This window comes from Pseudonaja textilis, chromosome 4 (genome assembly GCF_049901715.1).
Source record: "Pseudonaja textilis isolate UNSWEBS1 chromosome 4, rPseTex1.2, whole genome shotgun sequence".
Classification (NCBI taxonomy): domain Eukaryota; kingdom Metazoa; phylum Chordata; class Lepidosauria; order Squamata; family Elapidae; genus Pseudonaja; species Pseudonaja textilis.
In genome coordinates this window covers 21605131-21623644 of record NC_141993.1, presented here as the reverse complement: position 1 = coordinate 21623644, position 18514 = coordinate 21605131, and the positions used below count along the sequence as shown (strand labels likewise).

At 37.3% G+C, this 18514-nt stretch overlaps 1 protein-coding gene across 10 annotated transcripts in view; it reads right to left on the bottom strand.

Annotated features, from left to right (window-relative positions):
- Positions 1-18514, bottom strand: part of PCDH15 (protocadherin related 15) — a 579778-nt gene that overhangs the window by 373909 nt on the left and 187355 nt on the right. The gene's annotated exons all lie outside the window — the stretch shown is intronic.

Here is an 18514-nt window from a genome sequence, read left to right as displayed (position 1 = left end):
AAAAACACTCAGTTTCATAACTGAAAAGGCATTTGATAGTGATTTCATAATGTATTATAATGTTGTATAAAACTTATTTTCATTAATGATGGTTATAATGATGTGTATTATGGACTTTAGGAAATTTGATACTGAATCTCCAGAATTATTTCTACATTTACCCATTCACTGTGCTTGAACATTCAGCCTATATGTCTGCATACATATTGTTTGCATGCAGGAGGTTTTATTTTCAGCCCTTGCAGGATTCTGTTTACAACATAAGTTTCAAGAACTATTATTGCAGACTTTATTCCAATGGATAAACCTGGATTGCCTAAATTCCATACAAGATACATTAATGTTCAAAAGAACCTTGGGCTTTGAAGCTGTAATATTTTTATGAAAAACATTCTTACTTTCTTTTTTCTCCATCACTCATGTTTAAAATTAAAAATATTTCTTGCGCATATTCCCATCTGTTCTTTAATGATAGTATTTAGATGGCTGTTTTATTGCAGCCTTGCTCTCACTGTCAAAAGTAAATCGATCATAGTGATCTTTATGGACAAGTGGGATATATTATATTATATGCCTACAAGTCTTAATCGATATCAGGACTCTTTATATAGCTATGAGTCATGTCAACTTTATTATTTATGTATATTTGTATTACTAGAAACTAGAGAACCAGTTTGGTGTAGTGGTTAAGGCAAGGGTCTTCAAGCCTGACACGTTTAAGATTTGTGGACTTCAACTCCCAGAATTCCTGAGCTAACATGACTGGAGAAGGAATTCTGGGAGTTGAAGTCCACAAGTCTTAAAGCTGTTAAGTTTGAAGACCTCATAGGTTAAGACATCAGGATAGAAACTCCTGGGAAATTGTGAATTTTAGTTCTACCTTAGCACAAAGCCAGCAGGGTGACCTTGGGCCAGTCACTTTCTCTTAGTCCTAGGAAGAAGCAATGGCAAACCATTTCTGAAAAACATTGCTCCAGATAGTTTCTGAGAATCAGACATGATTGAACAGAAGAAAAATGAATATTTCTCTTGCACTGCAATCTTGGTGGTTCACAGAAGTTACAATACCAGTTAACACAACCATGATGTACCTATCCCGATATATATATGATAAAGCATAAAGCATCAGCTGTGAGTTTATATGCCTCACTCCAGAAAATGTCCTCTTGAAGAACTCCATTTTCTGCTGCATTCAGAAGGAAGCTAACACAAGGACTTAACTTAATTTCCACAAGGATGGGCCATTACAGAGGGCTGCCATTGCCACCAAAAACTCGGGTAAATTTATATAGCCACTATGTACAATCCATTTTAGTAACTGGTAAGATAGAAAAATGAGAAAAATGGAAGAAAGATTACTAGACCCACACTGAATGTTGAATGAAAATTCATCAGATAATATATCTAATTCATTACCCACCATCTTTTGTTACTAATACATTCTCTGTTAAGTTTCCAATGAGCTTACTTTCAGATTTTGGAATAGCACTGTAAATAAAAAAATCATTTAATCTAATGCATTAAATTCCAGGCCCTCCCATGCCACCAGTTTATCTTACATTTATCAACAATGTTACTGGGAAAACATTATGTGTTTCAATTAATTTATTTTGATTATGTGTCATAATGTTTATGGACAGCTAGATAAATTTTCTTCATGATGATCTGTCCCAAACCTGGACATTCACATGTTTTTCTTTTTTTAAATATTTTCTTGTACTATTATGAGATGCAAGTAATACAATAATTGCATAATTGTATTAATATATATTAATAATTAATAATACATTGTACTTTATTATGATGTTTGTCCAGTATTAATTAAACATTAAGACCATGATGATTTAGGTAACTTAACCTTCAAAGATAAGGAAAAAATGTATTCAATTTTTTTCTTGTTCTGAACCTACTTTTATCTGTTTCAAATTAGTAATGAAAAACTCCATTCATTCATATAATTTCACTTATATCCAGATCATGTTTATGCTAAATTCCCTCCTATTCCTGCAAATGAAGCTGTATGTTAAAGGGTTAAATTATTTTTTAAATTAAACAAGTTAAATAATTTCCCCTACAAATTTACAAGAATTCTCAAAGAACTGTACTTTATAGTTCCATATTGATGAAGTATTAAGAAGAATATCCCATATTGTGAAGAAATATAAATATGGATTTGGAAATAGGGAAGGAATGAATGAATAACAGAATAACAGAATTGGAAGGGACATTAGAGGTCCTCTAGTCCAACCCCATGCTCAAGCAGAAAACCCTATACCATCCCAGAGAACTGGCTGTCCAGTGTCTTCTTGAAAACCTGTAGTGATGGAGCACCAACACTTCTGAAGCCAAGCTGTTCCACTGGTTAATTGTTCTCACTCTTAGGAAGCTTCTTAGTTCTAAGTTGCTTCTCTTCTTGATTAGGTTCCTTCTAGTGCCTTGGAAAGTAGGTTGACCCACTCTTCTTTATGGTAGTCCCTCACATATTGGAACATTATTATACTGTTGCCCTAGTCCTTCTTTTCACTAGACTAGATAAACCCAATTCCTGCAACTGTTCTTCATATGTTTTAGCCTTCAGCCCCTAATCATCTTTGTTTCTCTTTTCTGCATTCTTTCCAGAGTCTCTACAACTTTTTTGTAATATAGTGATTAAAACCAGGGGTGTTCTCATATGCAGGGCAACAAAAGACGACCCAGCTGATCAGCTGGGACTCAGGAGGCAGAGAATAGATTGGGGAGGGGGAGCAATCAGAGGTGGTATTCCAAACTACTCAAAATTTCCACTACCGGTTCTCCAGAACTGGTCAGAACCTGCTGAATACCACCTCTGTACCTGAACTTCATTTTGCCCCCTCCTTGCTTAAAAACAAGTTTATTTGGAAATCAAGCTTCTTCCATAAATCTAAATGCAGTGCTATGTTGCCCAATAGCATAAAGGAAGAATTAAGAAAATGAAATCCTTGAAAATTATGAATAAATAAATAACAGTTCTTTGAACTTCCTGGTTATTTAAAGGAAACTCATAACACATTTGGAAAATATAACTTTACCACAGTCTTTCTACAAAATTCTCATATACTTAAGGAAAGTGTTAATTAAATGAGCTAACCCATGATTGAATTTTAAGTATTTTCAACACTTTAAATTATCTGCAATGCAAGTGTAAAAACAACAACTCACAATGTTTATTTGAAAATTCAGCAGATTAAAATAAGTATGCCTTCAAAGAAAAAAAAGCACACAATAATAGTAATAACTCTACAAAAATTAAATAAAGCTGTAACTTTCATTTGATATATATACTGCCAGCCTTTGAGGTGGATGAGAGTTGAATACCAAAGCCCTGAATATTAAAACTACCTAAAATTAACTATTGTTAGAATATTACTGTTGTAATGACGAGGCAGTCGAGTTGTTTGATCATGAACAACTGAATCATGATGATCTTTATTGGAGTGTAGTCTTGCATTTATATACATTTTTAGTTATCCTCCATCATTGGTTAACTTTGGTTACTGCTTAACTTTCGTTACTGTTTAGTACAGTAATCCATACAATTAATTATCTCTAGTTAAAGTCTAACTTATGTTTACTTCCCCTCTCTAGTCCTCCTTTATCCATAGATTAGTGACTTTGTTTGCCTGAGTTGTATTTGCTTGGAAACATTCTTTATCTGAGGTTTGCCATCCGAGATTGGAACATTCCTGCAATTACAACTCTACATATTACAGTACAACTCTGAATATGCATCTCCTTTCCTTGTCTATATTCTAAAGAATATCAGAGAGGGACAAGTTCAAATAGTCAGAATAGAGCTGGAAGTGTCCTTGGAGGTCTTCTACTCCAACCCCCTGCTCAAGAAGGAAACCCTATAGTATAGAGCTTATACCATTTCAGACAAGTGGCTGTCCAGTATCCTGTTGTAGTTCGCCGGCAGCAGGTTCAGACAGCTGAGGTCTCAGAGAGTGAGAACTCGGATGAGGAGCCTCCGTGTGATGCAGGGGATGGGGCCAGGACCATCAGGGAATGGAATTCTGCCTTTAGAGATTGTGGAGGCTGGCAGCAGTGATGAAGAGGCCCCCAAGGAGCCTGTGCCCAGTGCGTATGCATGCAGGGCTGCTGGAAGGAAAAAGCAGCTGCAGCAGCACAGGTGACTCAGGAGTAAGACTGCAATGTAATGGCCCCTCCCTCAAGACATAAAAGCCAGCTGAGAAACCAGAGTTTTTTGCAGGAAGCAAAGAAGTTTTTGCACTCAAGCCTTGTGGATGTTCGAAATATATTGGTTGGTGTTTGGAGAGGCTTTACAAGATGCAAAAAGTAGAGGGGGGCTAGCGCTCCCAAATTGGGAATTATATTATTGTGTTTGAAATATTTCTTAGTAACTTTATCTAGTATTCTTGGCAGCCTTGCACACAATCTTGGCAGGGCTTGTTTTATCAGAGAAAGTTAATCTGAAACAATTTTTTAACCGTGAGGGAATGGAATTCATAAAGAATCCTTAAAAGGTTTTGCTATTACTTCTGTTTTGTGTTTGTTTCCTTGGAACAAGGTCAGAACATATCCAGATTAGATGTGCCAACGGTCTGATCTACAGAGCATTGCTAATGATTTTATGTTCTTATAAAGAAGTGGGTTATATACAACAGCACAATTGCATCTATGCACATATTAATGGACTACAAAACCACAGGTACCCAAACAACCTAAAATAGGATGAGAAATGATAGGTGAATCAATTCTAGTTTGGTCTTGAGTAATGTTTGCTCATATAGCCAGGAGTTAGAATCATAGCTGATGAATGAATCTAAGGTGAAGGGTTAGGGTGGCCAGAGGCAATACGATGCACAGAGGTTCTCCTACCAAACATCATGTACTACAGATCTCATAGGTCAAAGCTTACTCAATTTGAGTGATATGATTTTTCTTTTTCATAACTGGGAGGGAAAGAAATCCCTCTGTAGAACAACTGTGGAGGTTTCTACTCTGAAACTATTACAGCTTCTTCCAATATTCAAAAGTATTTGTCAGTGAATTGAAAGTGTACCATCTTATAGAATGATGACTTGTTTTTTCTCCATAGAAGAAAAGTGAAAAATCTTGTGTGGGAACTGATAATCTTTTGACAGCAAGAAGGAAGGTATATACAATTTAAAACATTTAAATTAGACTGCAGAAAGTATAATAGTGAAGCAATTATTTTTATTTATTTGTCTGGTTTTTTTTTTCCCTTAGCGAATCATATCAGAATCTTTTGTCGGGTAAGAGATTGAATTGCAAGATTCTTATCACCATTTATATGCATTCCCTCCATGTTGTCACCTGATACCTCCAACTTCAATGCATGTTTAAAGGAACTCCTTTAAAAAGAAGCCTCTGTGTATGGCTATATAGATATCCTGAAGAATATATTGATAGTTGTGTTTGAAATTCTCTGTGCTGGATACATTCATCTAAGAACAGTTTTCTAACTTTTCTGAAATATTTATTATGCATAGACCCAAATATACATTATCAAGCCATGCAAAGTCAAGAGGCTCGCTCATCCTCACATCTCATGGATTTTTGAAAATCCTTTAATTGGTGAATTAAATATGAACAAGATTGTCCGAGGAAGTTGCTTTAGGTAACTAAGAGGATTTAATGATGCATCATTGATTTGCAATCTTTGGAAGAATGGTTCAGGTTTTTTACGTACTAGAAAATTGCGAAGGTAAGTCTTCTTTGTATAATTATCATCCTGTTTTTTAAAGGATGAAGAGTAGTGGCTGATGATGCACATATCTTTCAAGGAAATTGGAGGCTGCAGATGAAATATTGGTAAACTGAAAAGGAATGTGCAAATGGATATGAAATAAAAAAGAAAATTGTTCAGTTTTTACAAGTTGCTGTCTTTGGGGGCTTGATTTAACACATTATAAAAAGCTGCCTCCTAGAGTTGTATCTGTCTTCAGCTGCTCCACCTGACTTCAGAAGGATTAAAGTAGTGATCATTAGCATTCATTTACTCCTGTCTCCAAACTGTGTCCTCCAGTACTTGCTCAACTTGGTCATTAGGCGACTTCACAAATACTAGTACAAAAATTAAGCAAGTAAATTGGATTATTGCCTTTTATTCACAATTCTCACAATTTCTTTTCCTTACATGTCATATATCTCAGGGTACTTTCACAGAGCACCATCTCTGCTCCCCAGTCCCTTCAGGTTCACTCTGAAACCAATAACTATTTTCCCACTCAGCATGTTGAGGATCACCATAGTTAACCAATCAGTGCTCTTTCTCCAATTGATCAATAGGGACATAGTCATTCAATCAGACCCTGCTCAAATTGCTGGCAATTCTAGGGTTAGTTAGCTAGAAAGAAAGAAAGATTCAGACCACTCCATCCAGAAAGTAAATGAATCAAACTGTTATCTAGTGCATCCATTAGATTTAAAACAAACTGTTGTGGCCCATCGGCTGCCAGCAGAGCTAGCAGCAGAGTCAGACAAGGAGGAAGAGGAGGGAGAGCCTGAGCCAGCTTTGGAGCCTTTCCAATGAAACAGCAGACTTAGGGGCAGATGTAGAGATGGATCCTTCTGTTTGAACCCAGGTGGAGAGGCAGCTGTCTTCAGGGATTAAGCTAAATGAGTGGGAGAAACAGATGGGGCCCATCCCAGATGTGCATATATATAAGAAAGGAGATGAGAGGAGAGGAGAGCAATGGAAAGCAGTAAGTCAGCTCTCAGGGAAAAGAAGTGGTAGACACTACCCAGCCCCTCCCTAGCTGGGGAATAAATAGTAGAAGTTTGGGAGTGGCCTGTTGTCACAGACAGCTGTTGGTTTTCCAGTGTACATCAATCAAGTTAGATTCCTTTGCCAGAACCAGGTTTGTCGGGACTAATTGCTGTGTATTTGAGGTGCCAACTGGGTCTCCCTGCTGGAAAATAATTAGTGAATTTGCCTCAGCCAGGGTGAACAGGGACTGTTTCTGATTGGCTTAATCACTGAAGGACTTTTTATCTTGAGCTCTCATGTGAACAAAGACTGTTCCTGCCCTGTTTTAAAAAGGGGTTGGTTTTACTCATGAGTAAGTTGTTTCTCATTGCTTGCGAAGGCTGGGTGAGAACACAAACAAACACAAACTTCTGTGCATTTGTAACAGGAAGCTAGTTCTATTCCTCTATTCCATATTAAAACCATATCTTTTTTGTGCCCTCCAGACAGTCTTGGTTGGTGGCAATTTTCTCAAGAAGTTCCTGCAATTTTCTTGGCTTTGTACCTAAGGCAGAACTAGAACTCAGAATTTTGCTGGTGAATCAACTATAACTCCAAATTGGCTCTCTAAATAGGAACACACTCACAGAAAGCAAAACCAAACAACCAGCAATACCCATTGAAAGTGCTAAAAGTAGCTCGCTATCATGGAACCAGTTTGTAACCAAGCTGCCTTCTCAAGACCCTTGATGAAGTTTATAGGCTGCTGTAGTGACAGAAATGAAAAGAACAAGGAAGCAAGAAGAAAGGAAAGGAAAGGAACGCTTTTAGGTAACAACAAGACCTGAATGTCACTGTAAGGGGATGCCTATATTGCAACTTTATTAGTCTCCCTTTCCACTCTGACATGTAGGAAAAGAAAATAGCTTTAAAATGCCCGCACATTTCTTTGTTCCCTGCCAAAGAATAGTCATAGATAGCCAGAACTCCTATTAAGGACCTTGGGGTGGTTGGAGCTGAGAGAAAACACAAAGCAAGGAGAATGCTCTGTAGAGCTTCAGGATTTCAAAAAGAAAGATAGCTAGCTTTTTTGGGCGATTTGGGTTATACACCTTGGCTAAGCTAGCAATATATCAGTAGGGCAGCTGAGCATTAGCCAATGTTATGAGGTCAGGGAGGTTCAGAGTTGCTTTTAAAAGTGTCACAGCATCCTTGGGTAGAATTGTCCTTAGATTCTAAGCTATTATTTTTCAGTCATATACCACCTTGAGAGATTTAGTGAAGTTTGTACAAATGTAGCATGAGTACAGATCATATACAATTACTGTTTTTTTACTAGCTGCATGTATGAGCCTAATGCTTTGTCTGCTTGTGTTGGTTTATATTTCTGATGGTAACTTACGTGTGCCTCCTTGTTCAGTTGGAAAAGTGTATAAACATATGGATCTGAAATACATTTTACACATTATCTCAAATAAACGGATGTTGTTCCTCTGCCAATGGCTTGAAGAACTGTTGGCTGGCTTAATATCAATGGCCACTATCCTAGATTCAGTGTCCCATTAAGAGCAAAACAGCAGTTCTGTAGAGAAGCTCAAATACAGGGAGTCCTTGACTTACAACAGCTCATTTAGTGACCATTCAAAGTTACAATGGCACTGAAAAAAGACCATTTTTCACACTCGCGACCATTGTATCATCCCCATGGTCACATGATTTTGGTTTGTAAAGTGAGACTGTTATATTGGAGGCTATTGGCTGTGTGACTTCCTTTGGTAAACAATAACCATCAAGAGGCTTAACTTTCTGGTATCCTATGTTAGTAGTCTTATTCTCTCCTCCTTGCACTGTAGATAATTGTGCCATGATTTCTCAGCCATATTTAATATTTTATAAAGGTAACAGACAAGATAAAAACTGGTCATTTAAGGAATTCTGCTCACGAATTTGATCACAGAGAGGATAAGTTTACATAACAATATGTTCTTGTAATGTTTTTGTAAATTTTTATCAAGAGATGAATGGCAAATACACTCGATTATAATTATAAAAAAAAATAAGATTGCTTGGGATTTGAACAGGGGGCATGTAGACTCAGAGGAACGGAACTGGTGATTTTCCTTCGTTTCCCTGTTTTTTCCAGCATCTCTGCAAAAGGTGACCAAGTCTGTCATGTTTGCCTAAATTCCTGGAATTAAAGCCATTTTGCCCTAAGTGGGGGGAATCAAGAAAAGCAGGAAGTTTTGCAAGGTCATGGATAAACTGGTTTGGGTTGTCAGCAGCCACACGGGGGTTAGACTAGATAACCTACAAGGTCCCTTCCAACTCTATTATTAATGATATGATGCTTTTATTACCGCAATTTGCCAGTGGCTATGCACAGGAAGATTATAATTCCAGGTATATGTTTTGGTTTGTTTCTGGTGTAAGGGGAATTTTGAAGCATAACTGAATCCAAAAGCATTTTGATAGGCTTTGGAAATGAATCAAACTAATTTTTAAGCAATGACATGTATCTCAATGTTATAGCTTTTGAATTAAAACAAGTTATCATAGCCATATACAAAATTCTTCACTTTTAACAAATGTCTTGGGCAGGTCTAATATTGGTGACCAAAAATACATTTACCAGTTTTCTATTTCAGTATATATAATAGTTTTATGGTTATGTATTCCAGTTGTTTTTTTTTTTTTGAGGGAGGGTGTCAAGTAAGTATTCAGAGAAAATATCAGAAGCATATGAGTCATTTTTTTTCTGTTCTGTGCCATTTTAAATACATATATTCATTTGTATCCTATGAAATAACCCAAAATTGAAAATAAATTATTACCTTCCTCCAACGTTAAGCAGATATCGATCTTATATTATAATCACAGACCAGAATTAAAAATAAATAAATAAAATATTTAAATAACCAAAACAAAACATATAGTGCATATAGTACCATATAATTTGATGGAAACATGAGAATTTATTTAAACTTGTTAATACAGTAATATATATGAGTTCAAATAGGCATTGGTTCATCATAGCCATTTCTTCATAGCTGTACAATAGCTATCAAAATGAATTGCATTAATTTCCTGTTAACTTGTTCATCATATTGTGAAGAGGTTCTTCATCTGGAATATTCAAATTCTTCCATTTGTAAGGACATTTCTATTTCAATGTAAATCAAAATTAGCATCATCATTATAACTGACTGCAGATTTCCTTTAATTTAAACAAAAGATGAAGAAAAATAGGGCATGAGAATGGTGCTAATTTATAGCACATGGTCATCCTCTCTCCAGGAAGTAAAGAAGAATCAGGGAAATGGAAATTTATTTATTTATTGCAAACTGTACATGCTGTGATTTAATTATGGCAAAAGGAAGAAAGAAAGGAGATGATCAAATTGTTCATTTTTCATTCTTGGTGGATTTACAAAACAATAACAACCATGATCAGTACAAACAAGGAAACTAGATCAAAGTTTCTAATTTTGCTGTTTAACAGTAGGGTAAGAAGCATTAAAAGGATACTCTTAAAGGTGCATGTTTAAAGACAAAACTCTTGCAACAATACAGACATAATTGCAACCCATTACTAGGCACTTCATAAAAATGGGAATTCCTAATTTTCCAGTAAAATGGATTTCACTGGATTTCCCATTTCACAAATTTTCAAATGAAAAGATCCATTCCTTTCACCTAATCCATTTGCTTTAAATTAACACCCCACTTGCTAACATTTGAGTAATTCTCTATGCTATAAGTTATAATGCAGAAAAACATATATATCTAAAAAAAGAGTTAACATTATATTTCTTGGTCAAAACTTGGTCAAAGTAAGGAGCTATGTGTTTTTCTTGGAGGGTCTTGGAAGGCACCAGAAAATTCCAACCTTCCCCCATCATAATTATCATCACTATATATGATTGTATTCAGAACAGATACAATGTTAATATTGTATTTTTTTCAAAACAGAAAGATAACTAGCCCATTCTCAAGATTGTTCCCCTACTAACTCATAAATACACATCATGAACTGTTAGAATTGTAGAAGATATTGGATGTGTCCTTCAGTCTGAGTCTTTTACTACCAACCCTCAAATTTCTACGCTGCCGAGGAAGCTCTGAAGAGAGGATGTGACTGTATTTGGCAAACCATGATTAGATCTGTCATAGTATCACAGATCTTGATTTCATGTAGTTATAGTACCAGGGCAAGTTTGGAAAAATGGAAGTGGGGGGACATACCTCTTCCATATTATTTTACTAAATGTTCAAAATTCCCTTTTTTTTTTTTTGCATTTTATAAAACACACACAAAACAAACAAAAACACAGAACAACATGCATTAAGTATTGCCCCCATCAATGGTTTTTCTTTAAAAAAAACAGTGACAAGCTATAGACCATATGCAACATTATAAAGATCCATACTGTACATGCAAATCAGCTGAGTTTATAAGCAATGTAATGTTAAGGGGACATCGCCTTATTCATTTCCTGTGGGAGTCAGTTCAGAAGGACAGCTGTGAAAATTAGGATAAGCCTGCCATATCCCTTTACATTAGCCAAATTGTAGTACAATACATTGTGTATTGAAAATAGTATAAGTGACGCTTTCAGGCTTTTCCTAGCTCTTCCTGCTGAGGGATCCAATTCTAAAATCCCTGAAAGGAGTGACAGTGAGCTTTAAACTGTATTCATTTAGCAAACTGTAGCATACTGTACATGTAGCTACAGTCGATTTCTGGGCTGTGGTTCAGACTGTAAATTAGGCACTCTTATATTAAGCAGCACTCAGAAATCTGTAGTTCAAAGATTCTAAAAAAAATGAGATGGCAGAAATAAAAGGACCTTACAAAAAGTTAACCAGATGCAAAATGCTGACTGACGACAACAATTTTCGTTTTTGTCTTTAATGCTGGAAAGAATAAACTCTAAATGAATAAGAAAAAAAACCCCATGACCTTTTACCTACTACCATTTAAATTGAATCTCATTCTCTGGGAATTTTCTGAATGAAATATTTAGTACTCTCAAGAAACATTCCTCCTTATTAAAAAAAAAAAACTTTTACCTTAAATATTTAATTCATGTTGAGTAATACTGTATACAAACAGTTGAGTCCTTGGTGCTCTCTGAGCTTGGTTGTTGTCGATGATGTTATCTAGCTGGATAATGAAACATCTACAAGCAAACAACCAAGTTCAGAGAGTATCAAGGACTCAGCAGATGAATCCTAAGCTACACATGTTCTCTTCTATTGAAAATGTGAACAGGCTGAGGAAATGAAGGACAACTTTCACATTATGCAGGGTGTTTAAAAAAAACCCCACAGCCATTCCCTTAAAAAATACTATTTAAAAGTATTTTTTTTCATACTTGGTGTTATTCAAACACCATCACATTAAAATGGAAGCTGCTTACATTTTACAGATCCATCTGGGTCACGTTTCTCCAAAATAATGTACAGTATATTATCCTAGGCTGAGGATAAGCATTAAGTGAGGCCTATTGCAATAGGCTTTAATAATGCTTACGGTCCTGGAGCTGTTGTAAGACATCAGAAGGAGACATCCACCCATACACGAGAAGCTGGGTGTTGATGGCAGACTTAAAAACCTTCTAAGAAGCTATCATGAGCACCTTCGATGTACTTTGAACTCATTCCTTCAGAGTTGAATAGAATGAAGCATCCATCAAATGGAAGAAAACAATGGGTAAAAGAAGATATCATCTTCATTTAACGACCCCATAATCTCATGCGGGATGAAGTCTGGGCAACTGAATGGAGCTAGTAGAGTGTTTTAATGGCCAGATGCCCTTTCTGTTGCCAATGTGGAGTTTTGTTCAGCAAATATATTCTCAGTGTACCCAGAAAAATATCTGTCTCTACCTAGGATCGAACTCACAGCCTCCTGATTGTGAGGCAAAAACTCCACCTCTGGGCCACTGCACTGCTCCAATTAAATATATGTTGACCCCCCCCCCCAAAAAATGAGCTGCTGTCCAGGAAGTCATCTGCCTCCTGCTAGACTGCATAGGATCTGCCTTGAACCTGCTTCAGAGATAGTATTCAGCAGGTTCTGAGCAGTTCTGGAGAACCGGTAGTGGAAATTTTGAGTAGTTTGGAGAACCAGTGGTAATCTTCCCCCAGGAGTGGAGAGTGAATGGAGATTTTACACTATCCCCTGCCACGCCCACCAAGCCACATCCACCAAACCATGCCATGCCCACCAAGCCACACCCACAGAACTGGTAGTAAAAATTTTTGAATCCCACTACTGACCTGCTTGCCAATTTCTTTCCATTTTGATCCAGGTCCTGCATTTTTTCTCATTCCTCCAACTATATCACCATCCTTGTCTTAGAAATGTTTTGCCTCTGCACAATTAAAATCATGAGAGCTGCCCCCTCTCATTTGTGCAGGCACTGAAAGTTGACTACCTTCACAAGAGAGCAAATCTACTTATAGATAATGGGACTTGACAGTTTTAAATGAAATGGGATGGTCACCAGTAGAGATTAGTCCATACGACAGAGCCATCTCCTCCAATACGGAGTCCTATATACAGAAAGTTGAATATTGAAGGTATGATTAAAACATTGCATCTGACACTGATCAGAAGTGAATATCCCCCTATTGAGCTGGCTGGAACAAACTAACACCTTCCTCTTTGTTTTAACTCTTTAAAAAATTAAAACATTGGGATTCTTGAGTACATAATTGCTGCCGCATGTCACTACACTACACTACACACTTTCATGTTGGTTTCATAGATAAAACTGTTGACTAGAGAATCAGTCTTCTTCTTCAGCATCCTGAAGGAAAATCCCCAAACCAAATTTGGATATCCTGATGATTTGGCCATAGAAGTACGAGGAAAGCACATGGAAGTGGCTGACGGCCTCCTATTCAAAAATATTAAAATCTTGGGAGAATTCTTCACTGACTGGAGGTTCATTCCTAGCACCAGCAAAACTACGTGCTTCCATCTTAAAAACAAACTAGCACTTGAAGCCCCAAAGGCCTACTCCTATGAACCTCATCCAAAACACCTTAGAGTAACATTGGACAGGACTCTCTCCTATAAGAAACACCTAGACCAGGGGTATCCAACTCAAGGCCCATAGGCTTCTTAGATTTGGCCCATGGGGCCACCCTGAAAACAGCAAAGGACCCACCCGTGGTAACCCTGCCAATGAAAATGGACATCATAAGGGTCACACGTGGCCCTCCCGAGCTCCATGTTAGCTGTCAGCGGGTTGCAGGAGGCCATCACAGCCAAAAGCGGAGCCTGGCAGGGCTGCACATGGGCTCTGTTTTCCCTAGCGGAGGGCTGCAGGATGTTGAGCTGACCTCAGGGGGCCACGCCCACCCTGGTCCCCTGAGGTCAAACACAACCTTGATAACGACCTCAATGAAATTGAGTTTGACACCCCTGATCTGGACAATACAAATATCAATACTAAGAACAATACATTCCAGAAATTATGTGGAATGAAATGGGGAGTTTCAGCGGCCACCCTCAGGTCATCATCCCTAGCATTGGTCTACTCTGCAGCATAATATTATGCCCCTGTAAAGCTTAACAGCTGCTGTACTAAAAAGTTAGATGCTAGACTTAATGACACCATGAGGATATATAGGTGGATGTGTTAAAGCCACTTCACCTTGCTGTCTTCCTGCTCTGAGCCATATAGCACTGCCAGCTTTGCCAAGGCAAGGTACATTAGTGAGAGAATACAGAAAAATCATGAATTTGCTCCTACCTGTTTTATACCGACCTTCCTCATTTATCAGCAGAAAGACTCCAATTCCAGGAAGACCCCACCCCCTGGCATTTGCACAACGTCTGCCACTTTAACATCAATTCCTAATGGAAAGCCAAATGGATCTCTGAATGCCCAGTCATAGGAAGACATATAAATGATCTCACAAAAATTATGCCAGGCCTTGAACCAGAGGTGGTATTCAGCAGGTTCTGAACAGTTCTGGAGAACCTGTAGCAGAAATTTTGAGTAGTTCTGGAGAACCGGTAGTGGAAATTTTGAGTACTTTGGAATATCATCTCTGACTGGCCCCACCCACATCTATTCTCTGCCTCCCAAATCCCAGCTGATCATCTGGGTCTTCTTTTATTGCCCTGAACAGGAGAACGGAGATGGAAAGCAGGTTAGTGGGGATGGGGAAGGAATGGAGATTTTGCAGTATCCTTCCCCTGCCATGCACACTAAGCCACGCCATGCCCAAACCACACCCACAGAACCAGTAGTAAAAATGCTTGAATTCCACCACTGCATCAGCAATGAACAATCTCGAATAGTATTTGCACCTCACACAGCATCTGCGAGGACTCTCTGTGTAAATGGGGCATAGTATCCTCCCCTCAGTGTGATTGTGGGGTTTCACATCAAACAGTAGATTACATCATGACCGGCTGTAATCTGGGGGCATATACTAATCAACTATTTGATTTTTTAAATATAAACAATGCTGAGCTTTAATGGTTAGATGCCTTAGACATTGATACTTGAAGGTAGATCTTTTTAATATTTATATTTTATTAGGTTCTACGAATCTAGCTGAAATGCCAATTTATATTGCTAGTCCATGTATGATTTGCCACATACTAAATAAATAAATTAAATAAATACATTGCCAAACTCCCTGATTAGTTATTCAGCTATGCTTTTGTAATTGTTTGTGTGCTACAGCTCATTATATAAAAAGCAACATTTTATATAATGCTCTCAGTATTGACAATGAAAGTATAGCCTTTCCTCCAATTCTATTCTAGGATCTTGGAGGAAATCAATCATGATGCATTTCTTTTTTTTTAATAGGTTTTTTTATTTATTTTTTTAACTTGAACACATCATCTTCCATTAAACAACATGTTGTCTGGGTACAAATGTCTCTGCTATTACAATCGGAATTTACAGTATTTGTTACATTGATAATAATTCTCTAATCTTACAATAATAATAATCAGCCTTATAACTATTCATTTCTCCCTCTTAACATATCTTCTAATGAAAATATAATATATTAGGTATAATAATCTTAACAATCATATTAATAATCATCATATTGTTTACACCTCTATCTTAACATATGTTCTTTATTTCACTAATCTCCATTTATTTCTCATTTCTGTTTTTATTCTCCAACCATCTATAAAATAGCTCCCATGTCATATACAGTAATATTCAGTTTGTTCTTTCTCTTTTATAGCAAGCGTTAATCTGTTCATTTCTGCACATTCTAATATTTTCCTAATCACATTCTCATCCGTAGGGATCTCATCACTTCTCCAATTTTGTGCAAATACAATTCTAGCTGCAGCTAATACATGTATAATTAAATATACATCATGATGCATTCCTGTACAGAATGACTTACGCTGACATTTATCAAACTAATCTGTAAAGTTGCATTCCAACTTTACAGTCTAAGCTATTGTGCAGTGCAAAAAAATGTGGCAGTGTAGCTCTCAGCAATTTAACAACATTACACGTTTAAACCGTTTGTTCTGTTAAGTCAACACATTATTTTAAAGGTAAGTATGTATTAATTATTATATAGACAAATAAATTAGACAGATATTTAAGCATGTCCCATGTATTTAGGTTTAAAAAACAACATCATACCCTGAATAATGCAAAAACAATATGGATAAAAATTACATGCACACAAAGCATTTATTTTTATAATTTACTAACTTTTTTTCCCTTTCAGACACTATTAATATAGATGTTATGGGCTAATATTATTATAATTTCTCAGTGCCATGTATACTTTCCAAATTGCATCACTGGACAGGGTCAAATGCATATGTGTGTGTGTGTGTGTGTGTGTGTGTGTGTGTGTGTATAACCTCAGAAAATAAAAACACACACACACACACACACACACACACGCTAATGTAGCTTTTATAATTTAAGTGATGAATATATTTTGCTTGCTAAATATAACAGGTTAGCTAACTCTTAATTCCACAACCAATTTCATGAATTGTTTTAACAGCCCTGATAACAAGTAAGCAGGTTCCAAGGGATAAGTTTTACTCATGTTATAGTTTATCCAAACCATCTCAGAGTTTCAAAATAGTGAAGTTTATACATTGTGGATAGGATGGAATTCAGCCAGTTTGGACAAACCAGATGTTAAATTTACATCTGGTTCACCGAACCCAGGAGTGGGATTCTACTGGTTCTGTCCAGCACTGTAGAACCGGTAGCACTGAAGAGCAGCAGACATAGAACCAGTTCTATGTCTGCTGCTGTTTTGACTTGCCCGCCCTCCTGGGTTCTTACCTGACCTTTATTTCCTGTTTTTTCAACCTCAGCTGCTTTGCGCGGCACAGCTGTGGTTGAAAAAGCAGGAAAATAGTGCTTTTTCAAATGCTGCGCACCCATGTGCAGCGCTGCTCAGCTGTTCAGGCAGCATAGTTGACGACGGTCCACATGCGCACAAATCGCAAATCGCAAAATCGCCGAACCAGTAGTTACACTGGTCAGATCCTACCCCTGGCCGAACCAGTAGTTGAACTGACCGGCTGGCCTCATCCACCCCACTCCTCCCCTCCCAGGACTCTCCATACAGCTCATTTTGGATGCAGATAAGTGCAGGGTCCTCGCAGATGCACTGGGCGGGTAAAAAAACAGCCCTACCAGAAGTTCTGGAAGTCTGGAAACAGGTCTGTTTCCAGCTTCTGGAGGGCCTCTGGAACCCAGGGGAGGCTGTTTTTGCCTACAGACTCTGGGGAAGGCAAAAATGACCCTCCCAGAAGTTCCGGAAGTCCAAAAACAGGTCTGTTTCCAGCTTCTGGAGGGCCTCTGAAATGTGGGGAAGTGTGTTGTCGCCCTCCCAGAGGCTTGAGGGAAGCCTCTGGACTCTGAGGAAGGCGAAAAATGTCCCTCCTGGAAGTTCTAGTAGGCCATGGCCACCATGGCCACACCCACCCAGCACCCAAGCAGAGACCTGGTTGTTGGGATTTTTGAATCCCACCCCTGATTGTGGAGTAAGATTTAAGATATAAACTAGGGAGAGATCATGAAACCTCATTGGGTGATTTTGGCTATTATTCTCTCTGTAACTTTCCTCATAGGATTAACTACAAGAGGAAATGCTATGTATGCCACATAAAACATCTGAAGGAAAGAAGGCAGGATGTAAATGTAATAAGTAGCATATTTGGGAAAAGGCATTCAAGCAGAGATGGTGTAAAATGTTCATTAGTTATAGTCACATACAATATTTTATATAGTAGGTAAATTAGAATGCAAACATGCACATCATAGGAAAAATTCATACAAAATATAGAAGTATATCCATAAAATCTTACAGAGCTATAATACGAGTGTCTAGTTACAGTTTTAAAGCAGCGTTTAGCATCTGAAACAATTAGGCTTCATTCAATGAACTGTTATGAAACAAAATCTGTATATTAAAGTTATATGCAATAAATTGATTGTGTCCATTATTTAATTATTGTAATATTTGTTTAGTTATTTAGTTATTGTAATATTTGACATCGGCTAAACTCAACAATTCCATACATTCCTGCCATGTTCTATTATGCTGAATGACTAAAGTTATGTCTAGTTAAGAAATTTTAAAGATCCAGTTTGTTAAATAAGAGAAAAAAATATGTGTGTCCTAATTATTAAATTAGGATACAGTATTCCTCGATTTACGATTCTTTTAGGGATCTTTGAGATTAGAAAAGCACAGAAAAAATGACTTATGACTGTTTTTCAAACTTATGACTATTGCAGGCCCCCTGTCCCACCAATGTCACATGATCAACATTCGGACTCT